We start from the raw sequence: 16880 nt of genomic DNA on the forward strand, positions 1-16880 counted from the left end.
TATGAAAGCATTCCAATGTTGCATACATTTTACCTATTGACATTAACAATTGTTGATTTCTATATTGTAGCCTTCAGGATACTTCAACTCAAATGCTCATTCAAATAGTATTCCCAATTCTAGCTTGTGGAACTACTTATCCCCACTACTGTGCAAAAACACTCTACTTCAGTGTTGTGTTCATGAGGGCAATCAACAGAACATGTAAATGAGCATTTCTTACAGGTCCAGGTGGTCCCTGGCTGTCTGTCAGTTTCTCTGTCTAGTGCCTAATGAACCCCACCCTCACAGTAAAAAGGCACAACAGTCCAGTCTCATACCAGTCAATGAGAACCACTACAGTAAACAAAAGATGGTATAGGATCTCACAGCGATCATAGAGCAACCCATTACGGGGTTGCTGCAGAGTGACGCAGCGGTCTAAGGCACTGCATCTCAGTGCAAGAGGTGTCACTACAATCCCTGGTTTGAATCCAGGCTGTATCACATCGGGCCGTGATTGGAGTCCCATAGGGCGGAACACAATTGGCCCAACATCGTCCGGGTCCATTCTAACATATCAACACGAAAGTATCAAGTCAAGTTCATAGTTTGCATTCAAAGTGTTTTTTTGTGTTTCTGCATTTCACGTGCATAGCCCTGCATCTATAATTTTTCCCAGGCCTATTCTGCTGATTTATGACTTATTTTCCCATGGTGCACCTGACGCTTTCTTATCTAGTAGGCAGTGCACACCTGGGAGAGAGAGGGAAAGGGGGAAGTGGGGATGGATAGGGGGGGATGGAGGTTGACCTCAGGGCTAGAGTCAGCACAGCTCACCTGGATTGCACTTTTCTCATGGGAGTGGGATTTGCCTAAATGGCACATTCACAAACAGTATGAATCTTCCCACACCATCTTCTCAATCATGCGCAGGCCCATATAGAGAACCCTGGAGGCCTGTATCTACCAGGAGGCCTTGGTCATGTTCACGAGAGCATACTGTAGCAAAATGTTTCAGAAAATGAAAACAAGCACTTCTTATTTGACAATTAGAGATACCTCTCAATTTCACCGTTTTTACTGTTTGGTGCCAACTTAACACAACCCTGTTTTCAAAGTATCCACCTCCGATTTCCAATTTGAAATACATGGACTGTTTTGAACAGATTCCCAGTCATTTCTAAAACATAGCCAAGTCACTTCGGGAGTTGGGATACGCAGCTAATATCCTATTCCTTTGAACAGTGTGCTTATTTACAGCAAAACAAGGGCATGCTGTAATCTACAACAGGTATTCTCAAACTGGGGTACGTGTCCCCCAGGGGTACGCACACTCCCAGGGGTACGCACATCTAGTGGTCAGCGAAATAACAACATCAAATACAGGTAGCCTAGTCAAATAAATAATCCAATCTCATTAACCGTTACTCTCTGGCGGGAATTCCACTAACGTTCCGTATGTAGCCAAACGTAGCTGCTGCTCATTCTTTTTGCTCAAAAATAGATAAAATGGTTAAAAAAAAAGAAGTAATGCCCGCATCCATAGAGACACATACCAGCTGTACTGGTGGTAGTACTGCTTCTACCAGCAGTTCTACACCTGCACGTGTCGACGAAACAAGTTATTCTGCTTCCACGACCACATCCAATGCAAGCATTAGTAATTCCACATGTGAGGTTCACTTATATTGGGAGTAGTGCCTTTCCTCAGCCACAGTGTGTTATATGTGCAAAAGTACTATCTCACAACTCGATGAAACCTTCACTCATGAAGAAATTTAGAAACAAAACATGCCAATTTGAAAAATAAACCACAGATGCTTTTTGAGCGAGAATTAAGACAACTTTCAAGTAGCAAGAAATGTATAAAAGCAACAGATACCATTAATAAGAAGGGGCTAGAAGCGTTAGATGGTGAGCCCCAGAGTGGCTAGGACAGGCAAGACCCATACTAATGTTTTCTGTATCACTGCGACCTTACCATCTGCCCTGTGAGTTCCCCCAATGGTTTGTTACCGTTGTGCACATTCAACCGAAAGCTAATATAAAAAAGGCATCAGAGATTATTTATAATCTGTCACATAAACTGGAATCCATCTCCCCCGACGCTCCCAAATTTATTTTAGGGGATTTTAACAACTATACCTTGCAAAGTCCTGCGCACATACCACCAGTATGTGAAATGTCACACTAGCAAAAATAGGACTCTTGATTTGTGCTATGGGACAATACCAAATGCGTTCTCTGCCACCACCAGAACTCCCCTGGGGACATCAGACCACAATGTGGTCTACCTCAGGCCAATCTATTGTCGGCTCCTGGAGAGGGAGAAACCCACAGTTAAAACTGTCCAGATCTGGAATGACAACAGTATCACTTGTCTCCAGGGGTGTTTTGACTGTACAATGTGGGAGGTATTTGAGCACAGCACCTCTGATCTTGATGAACTCACAGATGTTATTTCAGACTACGTAAACTTGTGTTGAGTCAGTTGTGTCTACTAAAACCTGTAAAGTCTTCCCTAACAATAACACTTGGGTATCAAAATATCTCAAATCACTACTTGCTAGGAAGAAGGCAGTTTATGCTGTAGGTGAGAGACAGGCTTTAAGAGATATACAATGTGAGATCAAAAGACAGATACTGGTGGACAAGGAGGCATACAAGCAAAGGGTGGAGAGGACCCTCTCAAGAAACCCAAGGGTGGCCTGGCAAGGGATTAAATCCATGGCTAGTACCCCCCACATAGGCAGGGGGAAAAAACCAGTGCTGACCTTGGGGGATATGAGGGCCAGAACATGGCTAATGAACTGAATGTTTTCTTCTCAAGATTTGAATCGGACAACTTTGTGTCGGAGGTAAAAACAAAAACAAATGGAAGCATCATTACAAATGTTTGAGAGAGTTGTTGTTAAACAGTCTGACGTTTTAATGTTGTTCAGGGGATTTAACGTATACAAAAGCCCAGGCCCAGACAAAATAAGTGGACGTGTGGTAAAGCACTGTGCTGAACAATTGGCTGGTGTTTAACAGACATTTTCCAATCCTCACTCGACCAGCAACACGTGTCAGTATTGTGGAAAAACTCAATAATTATACCATTTCCTAAAGCATCTAATCCCTCTGTACTACAGCCCTGTCGCTTTGACATCCTTAGTAATGAAATGCCTTGAGAAAATTGTGAAAAGTCATACTCAGTGTCACCCAGAAGCTTCTCGACCCATTTCAGTTTGCCTATCAGCCTAGCAGAGTTGATGATGCCATTCTTACCCTCCTTAATTAACATGGTCTACAGACATCTAGAGGGTCCAAATCCCATGTCAGGGTTCTGTTTGTTGACTTTTCTTCTGCCTTCAACACAATCCAGCCTTAGTCTCTGTGCCAGAATGTCATTCGGGACGTCTCCTTAGATGGGGGCCTGGTTTTGTGGCTGTTGGAGTTCCTGAGCCAACGCTTAAAATAAGTCCCCGCGTGTCGGATATACGCAATAACAACACAGGCTCTCCTCAGGGATATGTTTTGTCCCCACTCCTGTACAGTAACAGTTGTACTAGTTCCCATACGGACAGACACCTCGTTAAGTTCGCTGATGACACTGCCTTGATCAGCCTGTTGCATGATGACGAAGAACACCATGGCCCGGTCCTAGATGACTTTGTAGAGTGGTGTGAGGAATCACACTTGGTCCTCAATACCAACAAGACCAAATAGATGTGCAGAGACTTCAGGAAGCAAACAACACCTACCTCTGCAACATCTGTCAGAGGTCAGAATATAGAAATTGTAGAGGAATACAAATATCTGGGTGTCCTTTTGGACAATAAGCTTCAGTGGAGTAAATGTACAGACCTGATCTACAAAAAGAGCCAACAGAGACTGTACTTTCTCAAAAAGCTGTGATCTTTTAATGTAGACTGTACTATTTTGACTCTTTTTTACAAATATTTGAATGAGAGTATTTTAACTTTTTGTATTGTTTGTTGGTTTGGCAATGCCACTGTTAGCCAGAGAAATATGTTGAGAAGGATTATTACCACAACAAGCAAGGTACTTGGAGTCAAACAGTCAGGCCTGGATGAGATCTTTAAGGTCAGGGCCCTCCGTAAGTCTCACAAAATCATTTTAGACCCAAGCCACTCCCTGTACCTGGACTTTGAACTACTCCCCTCTGGGTGCAGGTATAGGGCACCCCTCAGCAGATATATATATATATTTTTTTTGTATTTAAATGCCACATTAAAATGTGTACATGACACTGCAACAACATTTCCCCATGGGGACAATAAAGTCAGTAAGTAAGTATAGAGACAAACTTGAGTCGCAATTCAACGGCTCAGACACAAGATGTATGTGGCAGGGTCTACAGTCAATCACAGATTACAAAAAGAAAACCAGCCCCGTCACGGACCAGGATGTCTTGCTCCCAGGCAGACTAAATAACTTTTTTGCCCACTTTGAGGACAATACAGTGCCACTGACACGGCCCACAACCAAAACATGCGGACTCTCCTTCACTGCAGCTGACGTGAGTAAAACATTTAAAACGTGTCAACCCTCGCAAGGCTGCAGGCCCAGATGGCATCCCCAGCCGCCCCCTCAGAGCATGCGCAAACCAGCTGGCTGGTGTGTTTACGGACATATTCAATCAATCCCTATCCCAGTCTGTTGTTCCCACATGCTTCAAGAGGGCCACCATTGTTCCTGTTCCCAAGAAAGCTAAGGTAACTGAGCTAAACGACTTCCGCCCCGTAGCACTCACTTCCGTCATCATGAAGTGCTTTGAGAGACTAGTCAAGGACCATATCACCTCCACCCTACCTGACACCCTAGACCCACTCCAATTTGCTTACCGCCCCAATAGGTCCAAAGACGATGCAATCTCAACCACACAGCCCTAACCCATCTGGACAAGAGCAATACCTACGTGAGAATGCTGTTCATCGACTACAGCTCATCATTTAACACCATAGTACCCTCCAAACTTGGCATCAAGCTCGAGACCCTGGGTCTCCGCCCTGTGCAACTGGGTACTGGACTTCCTGATGGGCCGCCCCCAGGTGGCGAGGATAGGTAACAACATCTCCACCCCGCTGATCCTCAACACTGGGGACCCACAAGGGTGCGTTCTGAGCCCTCTCCTGTACTCCCTGTTCACCCACGACTGCCTGTCCATGCACGCCTCCAACTCAATCATCAAGTTTGCGGATGACACTACAGTGGTAGGCTTGATTACCAACAACGATGAGACGATCTACAGGGAGGAGGTGAGGGCCCTCGGAGTGTGGTGTCAGGAAAATAACCTCACACTCAACGTCAACAAAACAAAGGAGATAATTGTGGACTTCAGGAAACAGCAGAGGGAGCACCCCCCTATCCACATCGATGGGACAGTAGTGGAGAGGGTAGTAAGTTTTAAGTTCCTCGGCATACACATCACAGACAAACTGAATTGGTCCACCCACACAGACAGCATCGTGAAGAAGGCGCAGCAGCGCCTCTTCAACCTCAGGAGGCTGAGGAAATTCGGGTTGTCACCAAAAGCACTCAAACTTCTACAGATGCACAATCGAGAGCATCCTGTCGGGCTGTATCAACGCCTGGTACGGTAACTGCTCCACCCACAACCGTAAGGCTCTCCAGAGGGTAGTGAGGTCTGCACAACGCATCACCGGGGGCAAACTACCTGCCCTCCAGGACACCTACACCACCCAATGTCACAGGAAGGGCATAAAGATCATCAAGGACAACAACCACCCGAGCCACTGCCTGTTCACCCCGCTATCATCCAGAAGGCGAGGTCAGTACAGGTGCATCAAAGCAGGGACCGAGAGACTGAAAAACAGCTTCTATCTCAAGGCCACCAGACTGTTAAACAGATTGACTCAACTCCAGCCACTTTAATAATGGGAATTGATGTAAAATATATCACTAGTCACTTTAAACAATGCTACTTAATATAATGTTTACATACCCTACATTATTCATCTCATATATATATGTATATACTGTACTCCTATATCATCTACTGCACCTTTATGTAATACATGTATCACTAGCCACTTTAAACTATGCCACTTTGTTTACATACCCTACATTACTCATCTCATACCCTGGGGCGGCAGGGTAGCCTAGTGGTTAGAGTGTTGGACTAGTAACCGGAAGGTTACAAATTCTAATCCCTGAGTTGACAAGGTATAAATCTGTCATTCTGCATCTGTACAGGCAGTTAACCCACTGTTCCTAGGCTGTCATTGAAAATAAGAATTTGTTCTTAACTAACTTGCCTAGTTAAATAAAGAAAAAATATGTATATACTGTACTTGATAACATCCACTGCATCTTGCCTATGCCGTTCTGTACCATCACTCATTCATATCTTTATGTACATATTCTTTATCCCTTTACACTTGTGTGTATAAGGTAGTAGTTTTGGAATTGTTAAGTTAGATTACTCGTTGGTTATTACTGCATTGTCGGAACTAGAAGCATTTCGCTACACTCGCATTAACATCTGCTAACCACGTGTATGTGACAAATAAATTTGATTTGATTTGTGGAGGACTAAAATATTCCTACTGCCACAAATATGGCTGGCACAAAAAACTATGCAGACAATTCCTTCATCAAACAACACTGTATCACGACGCATCAGTGACATGGCAGGAGATGTTTTGAAACAATTACTGCTTCGCATACAAGCCAGTAAATTATATGCGTTACAGCTGGATGAGTCAGACGTGGCAGGCTTGGCACAGCTCCTGGTATTTGTCCGTTACACTTATGGGGGGTCAATTAAGGAAAACATCCTCTTCTGCAAACCACTGGAAACCAGGACGTTATTTTTAAAGTACTGGACAGCTTTGTGACATCAAATGGAATTTGGTGGTCAAGATGTGTTGGTGTCTGTACATGCAAGCAGTTGCTCCTGACGCTACTTGGGTACACTGCAGCATCCACTGAAAAGCTCTTGCTGCCAAGGGAATGCCTGACAGCTTGAAAGACGTTTTGGACACTACAGTGAAATTGGTTAACTTTGTTTAAAGCAAAGTACCTGAACTCTCAAGTATTTTCTGCACAATGCAATGATATCGGCAGTAACCATGTAATGCTGGTTATCAAGGGGAAAAGTTTTTTAATTGAGAGACGAGCTTAAAGTTATTTACTGACCATAATTTTCAATTGTCTAACAACTTGCGTAAATTACGAGTTTCTCACACGACTGGTCTATCTCGTGATCTTTTTTCTCACCTGAATGATCTGAATCTAGGATTAGAGGGACTATATTCAATGTGCGGGACAACATTGAGGCTATGATTAAGAAGTTGGAGCTCTTCTCTGTCTGAGATTAGTTATCCCTTTCATGCCCTGCCTCCAGTCCACTTACCGATATCTGAACAAGAGAGCCTCATCGAAATTGTAACAAGCGGTTCTGTGAAAATTGTATTTAATCAGAAGCCACTGCCTGATTTCTGGATTGGGCTGCGCTCAGTATCCTGCCTTGGCAAATCGCACTGTTAACCTGTCCAGGAGTGGGGTTCCGCTCGCCAAAAGCCAATGAAATTGCAGGGCGCCAAATACAAATCAACAGAAATCTCATAAATCGAATTTCTCAAACATACAAGTATTAGGCACAATTTTAAAGATAACATTCTCATTAATCCAGCCACCGTGTCTGATTTCAAAAATGCTTTACAGCAAAAGCTCCAGAAACAATTATGTCAGGTCACCACCAGCTCACAGAAAAACCCAGCCATTTTTTCCAGCCAAAGAGAGGAGTCACAAAAAGCACAGAGAGATAAAATTAAATCACTAACCTTTGATGATCTTCATCAGATGACACTCATAGGACTTCATGTTACACAATACATGTATGTTTTGTTTGGTAAATTTTACATTGGCGTGTTATGTTCAGTAGTTCCAAAACATGCAGTGATATTGCAGAGAGCCACACGAATTCACAGAAATACTCATTATAAACATTGATGAAAATTCAAGTGTTACGCATGGAACTTTAGATACAGCGGTTGCTTTAAGGAGAAGTGTGTCAGATTTTTAAAAAACCTTACGGAAAAAGCATAATCTGAGAACGGCGCTCAGAGCCCAAACCAGCCAAAAGAAATATCCGCCATGTTGCGCAGTCAATATTAGTAAAAAAATAGCATTATAAATATTCACTTAGCTTTGATGATCTTCATCAGAATGCACTCCCAGGAATCGCAGTTCCACAATAAATGTTTGTTTTGTTCGATAATGTTAATCATTTATGTCCAAATAGCTTCTTTTGTTGGGCATTTGGTAAACAATACCAAAAGCGCGTTCAGATGCAGTCGGACAAAAAGTTCGAAGAAACTTGTCAAACTAAGTATAGAATCAATCTTTGGGATGTTTTTATCATAAATGTTCAATAATGTTCCAACCGGAGAATTCTATTGTCTGTAGAAAAGCAATGGAACGAGAGATACCTCATGTGAAATGCGCGTGACTGAGAACAAGGCTGCTGGCAGACCCCTTAGTCAAACAGCTCCCATCCGGCCCCCCTTCACATGAGAAGCCTGAAACAACGTTCTAAAGACGGTTGACATCTAGTGGAAGCCTTAGGAAGTGCAACATAACCCATATCCCACTGTGAATTCAATAGGGGCTGAGTTCAAAAACTACAAACCTCAGATTTCCCACTTCCTGTTTGGATTTCTTCTCTGGTTTTTGCCTGCCATATGAGTTCTGTTATACTCATAGACATCATTCAAACAGTTTTAGAAACTTCAGAGTGTTTTGTATTCCAATACTAATATGCATATATTAGCATCCAGGACTGAGTAGGAAGCAGTTCACTCTGGGCACGCTATTCATCCAAAAGTGAAAATGCTGACCCCTATCCCAATGAAGTGAATGACACATGCTTTTTGCAACCACGTGCCTAAACTCAGCAAAAAAAGAAAAAAGTCCTCTCACTGTCACCTGCGTTTATTTTTTTACAGATCTTGTGCAGTTGTTGTAAAACGTGGTCTGCCACTGCGAGGACAATCAGCTGTCCGTCCTGTCTCCCTGTTGCGCTGTCTTAGGTGTCTCACAGTACGAACATTGCAATTTATTGCCCTGGCCACATCTGCAGTCCTCATGCCTCCTTGCGGCATGCAAAGGCATGTTCACGCAGGGACCCTGGGCATCTTTCTTTTGGTGTTTTTCAGTGTCAGTAGAAAGGCCTCTTTGGTGTCCTAAGTTTCCTAACTGTGACCTTAATTGCCTACCGTCTGTAAGCTGTTAGTGTCTTAATGACCGTTCCACAGGTACATGTTCATTAATTGTTTATGGTTCATTGAACAAGCATGGGAAACATTGTTAAAACCCTTTACAATGAAGATCTGTGAAGTTATTTGAATTTTTACAAATTATCTTTGAAAGACAGGGCCCTGAAAAAGGGCAGTTTCTTTTCTTGCTGAGTTTATGTGAGAGTGGATTCTCGACCCACACTAGCATGTAAACTAAATACAGGCATAGACTGTGTGTGGAAAATGATTTAAGACAGACTCTCTCCAATACAACATTGCAGAGTTCTGTGCATCCTTTCAAGCACATCCTTCTCATTAACCTGTGGTGAGTTATTCACAATTATTGATAAACAAGTAAGGTTTTGCTAAATAAGAGAGCAAAATTATTGATAATATTTATATTCTTATTTGTGCCCTGGTCTTATAAGAGCTCTTTGTCACAATCCGGGGCGTGGGAAGTGAGAAACTCACTCATCCTTATGTTAAATACATTTAGTGTATTGTGTGTTTGTGGCAGGCTAACAATGATGGAAAAAATATATATTTAAGAGTATGCTGACCCTGGTGCTTGGGGGGTACGTAGTTGGACGTTGAATGTTTTAAGGGGTACCGGACTATAAAAAGGTTTGGGAAACACTGATCTACAACATCCGAACCAATTGGATTGTGTGCCCACATAAATCACCACATAACAAACTGTCTTCACTTTTAACGACAGTTGAAGTCAGAAGTTTAAATACACTTAGGTTGGAGTCATAACTCCACAAATGTCTTGTTAACAAACTATAGTTTTGGCAAGTCGGTGAGGACATTAATTTGTGCATGACAAGTACTTTTTACAACAATTGTTTACAGACAGATTATTTCACTTATAATTCAGTGTATCACAATTCCAGTGGGTTAGAAGTTTACATACAATAAGTTGACTGTCTTTAAACAGCTTGGAAAATGCCAGAAAATTATGTCATGGCTTTAGAAGCTTCTGATAGGCTAATTGACATCATTTGAGTCAATTGGAGGTGTACCTGTGGATGTATTTCAAGGACTACCTTAAACTCGGTGCCTCTTTGCTTGACATCATGGGAAAATCAAAGGAAATCAGCCAAGACCTCAGAAAAAAATGTGTAGCCCTCCACAAGTCTGGTTCATCCTTGGGAGCAATTTCCAAATGCCTGAAGGTACCACAATCATCTGTACAAACAATAGTACATAAGTATAAACACCATGGGACCACGCATCCATCATACTGCTCAGCAAGGAGACACGTACTGTCTCCTAGAGATTAATGTGCTTTGGTGCGAAAAGTGCAAATCAAACCCAGAACAACAGCAAAGGACCTTGTGAAGATGCTGGAGGAAACAGGTACAGAAGTATCTATATCCACAGTAAAATGCGTCCTATATCGATATAACCTGAAAGGCCGCTCAGCAAAGAAGAAGCCACTGCTCAAAAAACGGACTACAGTTTGCAACTACACATGGGGACAAAGATCGTACATTTGGAGAAATGTTTGACAATCGTTATTTTTGGAGGAAATAGAGGAATGCTTGCAAGCCGAAGAACACCATCCCAACCGTGAAGCACGGGGGTGGCAGCATCATGTTGTGGGGGTGCTTTGCTGCAGGAGGGACTGGTGCACTTCACAAAATACATGGCATCATGAGAACGGAAAATTCTGAGAATGTATTGAAGCAACATCTCAAGACATCAGTCAGGAAGTTAAAGCTTGGTCACAAATGGGTCTTCCAAATGGACAATGACCCCAAGCATACTTCCAAAGTTGTGGCAAAATGGCTTAAAAACAACAAAGTCAAGGTATTGGAGTGGCCATCACAAAGCCCCGACCTAAATCCCATAGAAAATGTGTGGGCAGGACAGAAAAAGCGTGTGTGAGCAAGGAGGCCTACAAAACTGACTCAGTTACACCAGCTCTGTCAGGAGGAATGGGCCCAACCTATCGTGGGAAGCTTGTGGAAGGCTACCCAAAACGTTTGACCCAAGTTAAACAATTTAAAGGCAATGCTACCTAATACTTATTGAGAGTATGTAAACTTCTGACCCACTGGGAATGTGATGAAAGAAATAAAAGCTTAAATAAATTATTCTCTCTACTATTATTCTGACATTTCACTTTCTTAAAATAAAGTGGTGATCCTAAGACCGGGAATTTTTACTAGTATTAAAATGTCAGGAATTGTGAAAACTGAGTTTAAATGTATTTGGTTAAGGTATATGTAAACTTCTGACTTCAACGGTAAATCCACTAGCATTCTGTAATTACACTATTAGTTTGTGACTTCTTACATCTGGAAACAGCTAGATTGATGCCCAACTTGCCGAATACAATATTGTTAGCCGCTAATAGTCCATACTAATTGCTAATGCTAATTGCTAGCTAGCTAATACTTGTACTGAGTCAGAGCGAACCCAATTAGCTATACAGCCTGATAATACCAGTGATGGTGTTGACCTAAATCAGCATGTTTTTGCAACAGTATCTTCTAAATCAAAGAGGAATATGCGAAGCAAGAATATCTCAGCTACATCTTGTATCTAAGAGAAAACATGAAATGTATCCAAAGATTATAGAGTCCACAAGGAAACGCTTATCAACACTTTGCTTCCTACTCTTCATTTTCATTCGTTGTCATGTCAAACACTATTGAAAATGCCCACTATTATATTCTAACTATAGAATTTGAATTATCATTCTATTTCCGTTATTTCAACAGTTTACCCAAGTGTGTTGCTCTAAATCGCAATTAACATCGCAATTGCAACATTTGGTTAGAAATACAGCTTAGATTGTTTGGCCATATCGTGCAGCCCTACGTGGCAGTGTGGAAATGAACTGAAATGAGTGCCCGAAATGCAGAAGTTGATGAAAATGCAAAAAAATATTTTCAGTTGAAGTTGAACTGAACAGTATAAAACAATCAGAATGGAAAAAGACACATTGGAATCACTTAGAATGTATGTGCTGCCACCCTAGGGTCACTCACTATTCATAAACTAAATTTAGAAAGAGATATGATATTTTGGCCATATCACCCGGCCCTAGTTCACACACACCAACACAGTCCTGAAGAGGGCATGACAACACCTCTTCCCCATCAGGATGCTGAAAAGATTTGGCATGGGCCCTCAGATCCTCAAAACATTCTACAGCTGCACCATTGAGAGCATCTTGACGTGCAGCATCACCACTTGGAATGGAAACTGCTAAATAGTTAACTATCTGCATTTACCCTTTTTGCACTAACTATTTTGACTCATCACCTATGCTGCTGTTACTGTTTAAAGGACCGGACCCTTTTTCTAAAATGTCACCTAAAATGACATACCCAAATCTAACTGCCTGTAGCTCAGGACCTGAAGCAATGATATGCATATGCTTGATACCATTTGAAAGGAAACACTTTGGAGTTTGTGGAAATGTGAAATGAATGTAGGAGAATGACACATATCTGGTAAAAGATAATACAAAGACAAAAACATGCATTATTTTTTGTTCCATCATCTTTGAAATGCATGAGAAAGGCCAATATGACTTAGGAATCTACGCGCAATTTAGAGTTGCGCTTTAGGGGGCAATGATCCTTTAGAGGTTAATAAATCCTCTTAAGGATCTCTACAGATTGGTGTTTCACCCTTGGGACTGTTGAGCTAATGTGACTAGCATGAGCATAAGTAACAAGAACATTTCCCACCTATCAAATCAATTGGCCAAGTAGTAAACATAAATCTTTACGACATAGAATTGCAGGAAAATCGTTTTAAAACACCCATAAAAATCAAGCTTTTGGTGTGGTGTATTCATGCATTTCCCATATGGTCTAGCGGTTAGGATTCGTGGTTTTTACCCTGGCGGCCCAGATTCGACTCCTGGTATGGGAACGAATCTTGGAGCAGCAGGTAGCCTAGTGGTTAGAGCGTTGGGCCAGGAGCCGAAAGGTTGCTGGATCGAATCCCCGAGCTGATGAGGTAAAAACCTGTTGTTCTATAACCTAAATGCATTCACACTTTCAATTGCCCACCCTAACATAACAAGCTAGAACAGGGCCTGCATCTCAACCAATAGTGAATATAGGCTAAATATCCCAAGCAACATCCAGAGATGTTCAGGCTCCTTGGGCTTTGATGTGATCACTCCGGTGTGGGTGTCCTCAGCAGAATGGTGTGGAAATAAAAGTATTATCTGAGTTTTTCGCCCCTGCCTACTGGAGTCCTCCTTGCTATCTAGCAGGAGCGACACCAGTAGACAGTGTCCTTCCCTCCCACCTGCCCTCAGTCATTAACAGAACTGTGGAATTACAGTGCACGATAGGCTGGGACGAAGGACACTCTCTTCCAGTCGTCCCTGCCTCCCACTAGCACAGCAGACAGGAGCCTAGGGTGACACCGTATGCTAGTTTACTAGATAGCTTGCTAGTTAGCGACACAGCGTGCTAGCTTTCTAGTTAGCTAGCTAGCACACTGTGTCGCTCCTGCCTGCTGTGTACCAGAGAAAACTGTCTGCGACAGGCGGGGGTGAAGTACACTGTCTACAGGTCATCACCGTCTCCCTCTAGCACACGAGGCTTGGGCAACACCGTATACTAGCTAGCTTGATAGTTAGTGACACAGTATGCTTGTTAGCTTGCTCACCTCCCAGCTGCTGTGTACTAGAGTCCTCCTTAGGACTAGCTGGCTAAGCTAGCACACAGTGTCCTTCGCTCCCGCGTGGCGAGCACCTGCCCTCGCTGTTGTTAACAGAACTGTGGGAAAACAGTGCCTGACAGGCAGGGGCGAAGGACACTGTCTACCAGTGTACAGAAAGCTAGCTACCGTAGTCGCCTCCGCCCCTTCTTTTTTTTCTTCTTTTCTTTTTTTTTTACCCCGTTTTCTCCCCAATTTCATGGTATCCAATTGTTTTAGTAGCTACTATCTTGTCTCATCGCTACAACTCCCGTACGGGCTCGGGAGAGACGAAGGTTGAAAGTCATGTGTCCTCCGATACACCACCCAACCAAGCCGCACTGCTCCTTAACACAGCGCGCATCCAACCCGGAAGCCAGCCGCACCAGTGTGTCGGAGGAAACACCGTGCACCTGACAACCTTGATTAGCGCGCACTGCGCCCGGCCCGCCACAGGAGTTGCTGGTGCGTGATGAGACAAGGATATCCCTACCGGCCAACCCCTCCCTAACCTGGACAACGCTAGGCCAATTGTGCGTCGCCCCACAGACCTCCCGGTCGCGGCCGGTTACGACAGAGCCTGGGGTTTATCGGTGGCTGGCATCCAACATTATTGTGCATTAACACCACTTACTGTACTGGAACACCCTCTCCTCCCACCTGTCCTAAATTAAAAATTAGCCAGTTGAAGTATAAAGAGGGGTTACTGCAGATGCAGAAATGCCCACATGTCGGAACGCCCCGAAAACAGCAGCTTTTTATCAACGTTCTGATTGGCCAAAGTGGTCAAGCATGTGACGGGCCTCCGCAGTTCACACAAATAGCCTATAGTTCTTCATCATTCCCTTCACCACCATAGAGAAGACAAGGAAGAAACCACCTTGTAGCTAGGCCTACCTCTTGGCTGCTATACATATTTATTTAGTTTGTCATTCTATCATTTTTAAGTAAATAGTTTTACCAGCTTCATGTATTCTCAAATTGAAAAAATGAAGGGAGATCCGCTGCCCTGCGCTCTGGCAGCATTACAAACCTACTAATGATCTACATAACATATATACAAAACAGATCCTTACCTGGTAATACAAATATGAATCTTGCTCCATATTCACACATTTGCAAACACCTCTTGGGAGGTCAAGAGGTGTTTGCCCTCTATACCAAACAGCATGAGCTGCATTACATTAGTATTCTTCAATGATCTGAATGCTTCTGACACAGTGCTTGAGATATGTTAAATGAGTCATTTTTTCCATGTGTGACTTGTTTGATACCGAAGAAATAGCAACACATAACCAGCTAACAGTGGAATTATGTGAACTTGGCACCTTCACCAAAGTAGAACATTTTCTTCTTTCTTTTGTGAGGACAACTGTAATCTGTTTAAAAAGGTGTTACGTTTTACACACTCTCTCTCGCTCTCAATGGACTGGTGAGTGCTAAATTTGACACACACTTGTTGTCAATTACAAAATACAAAGAGAACAGCACTCCTGATAATGTAGGTTGGTCCAAGTGTCCAAGCACAGCAGGAAAGCTTTTAATGAAAGGTATGTATCTGGATACATATTTATACTATATAGATAGACCAGACTGAGATGGACCAGAGAGGATTAAACTCAAAACGTGGCTGAAATCTACAGTATCTGAATCCCCCCATTGAGTGAAAAGTTTGAGTGTCGCAAAACACCTTTTTTTCATAATTGAGCTCTTACACAAAACAAACTGATAGCTTTTCGATTTTATGACGCCAAAGGTTCACAAAGCCAGAAATACCAGAACATATATCATCATGCTGTCAACTATAACCAAGATCCCAATTCTTGGGTGGAACAAAATGCACTACTGTAGACTGTCTTAATGTATTACCAGGTAGGATATGTCCTGAAATAGACCGGATAAGTTTGAACAGTGTATCAGGTCAGGCACATTATCATATGATTTCTTTGTGCACGGACAGATTATTCGCTCTTGAACAAAACAGCCATAACATACATTAAAAACGCTGCTTGACATTTCTCTTTGACATTAAAGTTACTCTTTCCGATCAACAGCCAGGGTAGAAGTAAGTACAAAACTTGCGCACTGCATTTGTCAAGCTATTTAAATAAACGTTATATATCCTTACCTGCGGACAAGTGATAGGCAAATTTTCCAACAGATGCCAGTGGAATGCCGAGTCAAAACCTGATGATAACGGTGCGTTGTTGTTCGCTCCAAATGTTGGACGGCGATGTGATTCATGTTGGGTTGCAATCTTTCTACGCATGCTCACCCGCAGCATTCAGGGGGCTACTGTACTACCTTACCAGACGGTTGTCCTACTTTTTCTCCTTGACTGCGCCGTGCCCTTATGTGCGGTTTAATGACAAAATAAGTGATCTTGATGTGATAACGTGTTAGAGATTATGCATCTGATGGTCAGATAGTTGGGACGCTAACAAGGTATCCCAGCCTCATCCAAACCCGCATATGAGATATAGCCTATATGATAAGATATTAATTAAATAAAATAAATAATACATAAATCAACAATAGGCTACAAACTGATACATGTGACATGTCCTGTGTCTCATTCAAAAACATTTTACACCATTCAAAATTATTGAATAGAATATGTCCTGTGAAAGTGGAGAAATCAGAGCATTAAAAACCTCCTCAGGCTAGGGTCTATTTTTCTTAATTTCTGCCTGACTGACGTGCCCAAAGTAAACTGCCTGTTGCTCAGGCCCTGGAGCCAGGAAATGCATATAATTGGTACCATTGGAAAGAAAACACTCTGAAGTTTGTAGAAATTTTAGAATAATGTAGGAGACTATAACACAGTAGATATGGGAGGAGAAAACCAACCCAATTTTTTTTTTGAGAGCCCATGCTCTTCCATTAGAACATATAGGGAAAAATGTTTATCTAGCTCCTAGTATGCAATTCCTATGGCTTCCACTGGATGTC

The 16880-nt window shown here is 42.5% G+C and overlaps 1 protein-coding gene across 2 annotated transcripts in view; it reads right to left on the reverse strand.

The window, feature by feature from the left end:
* LOC112220188 (zinc finger protein 385B-like) overlaps nucleotides 1-16237 on the reverse strand; it is a 150988-nt gene extending 134751 nt beyond the window's left edge. Inside the window, exon 1 of one of the 2 annotated variants that reach the window (XM_042324151.1) lies at nucleotides 16057-16237. The gene's annotated coding sequence lies outside the window, so the exon portion shown is untranslated. The remainder of the gene's footprint in view (nucleotides 1-16056) is intronic. The other variant, XM_042324150.1, reaches the window with a different exon arrangement.
* Between the last annotated feature and the right edge of the window lie 643 nt (nucleotides 16238-16880).

This window comes from Oncorhynchus tshawytscha, linkage group LG07 (assembly GCF_018296145.1).
Source record: "Oncorhynchus tshawytscha isolate Ot180627B linkage group LG07, Otsh_v2.0, whole genome shotgun sequence".
NCBI classification, from domain to species: domain Eukaryota; kingdom Metazoa; phylum Chordata; class Actinopteri; order Salmoniformes; family Salmonidae; genus Oncorhynchus; species Oncorhynchus tshawytscha.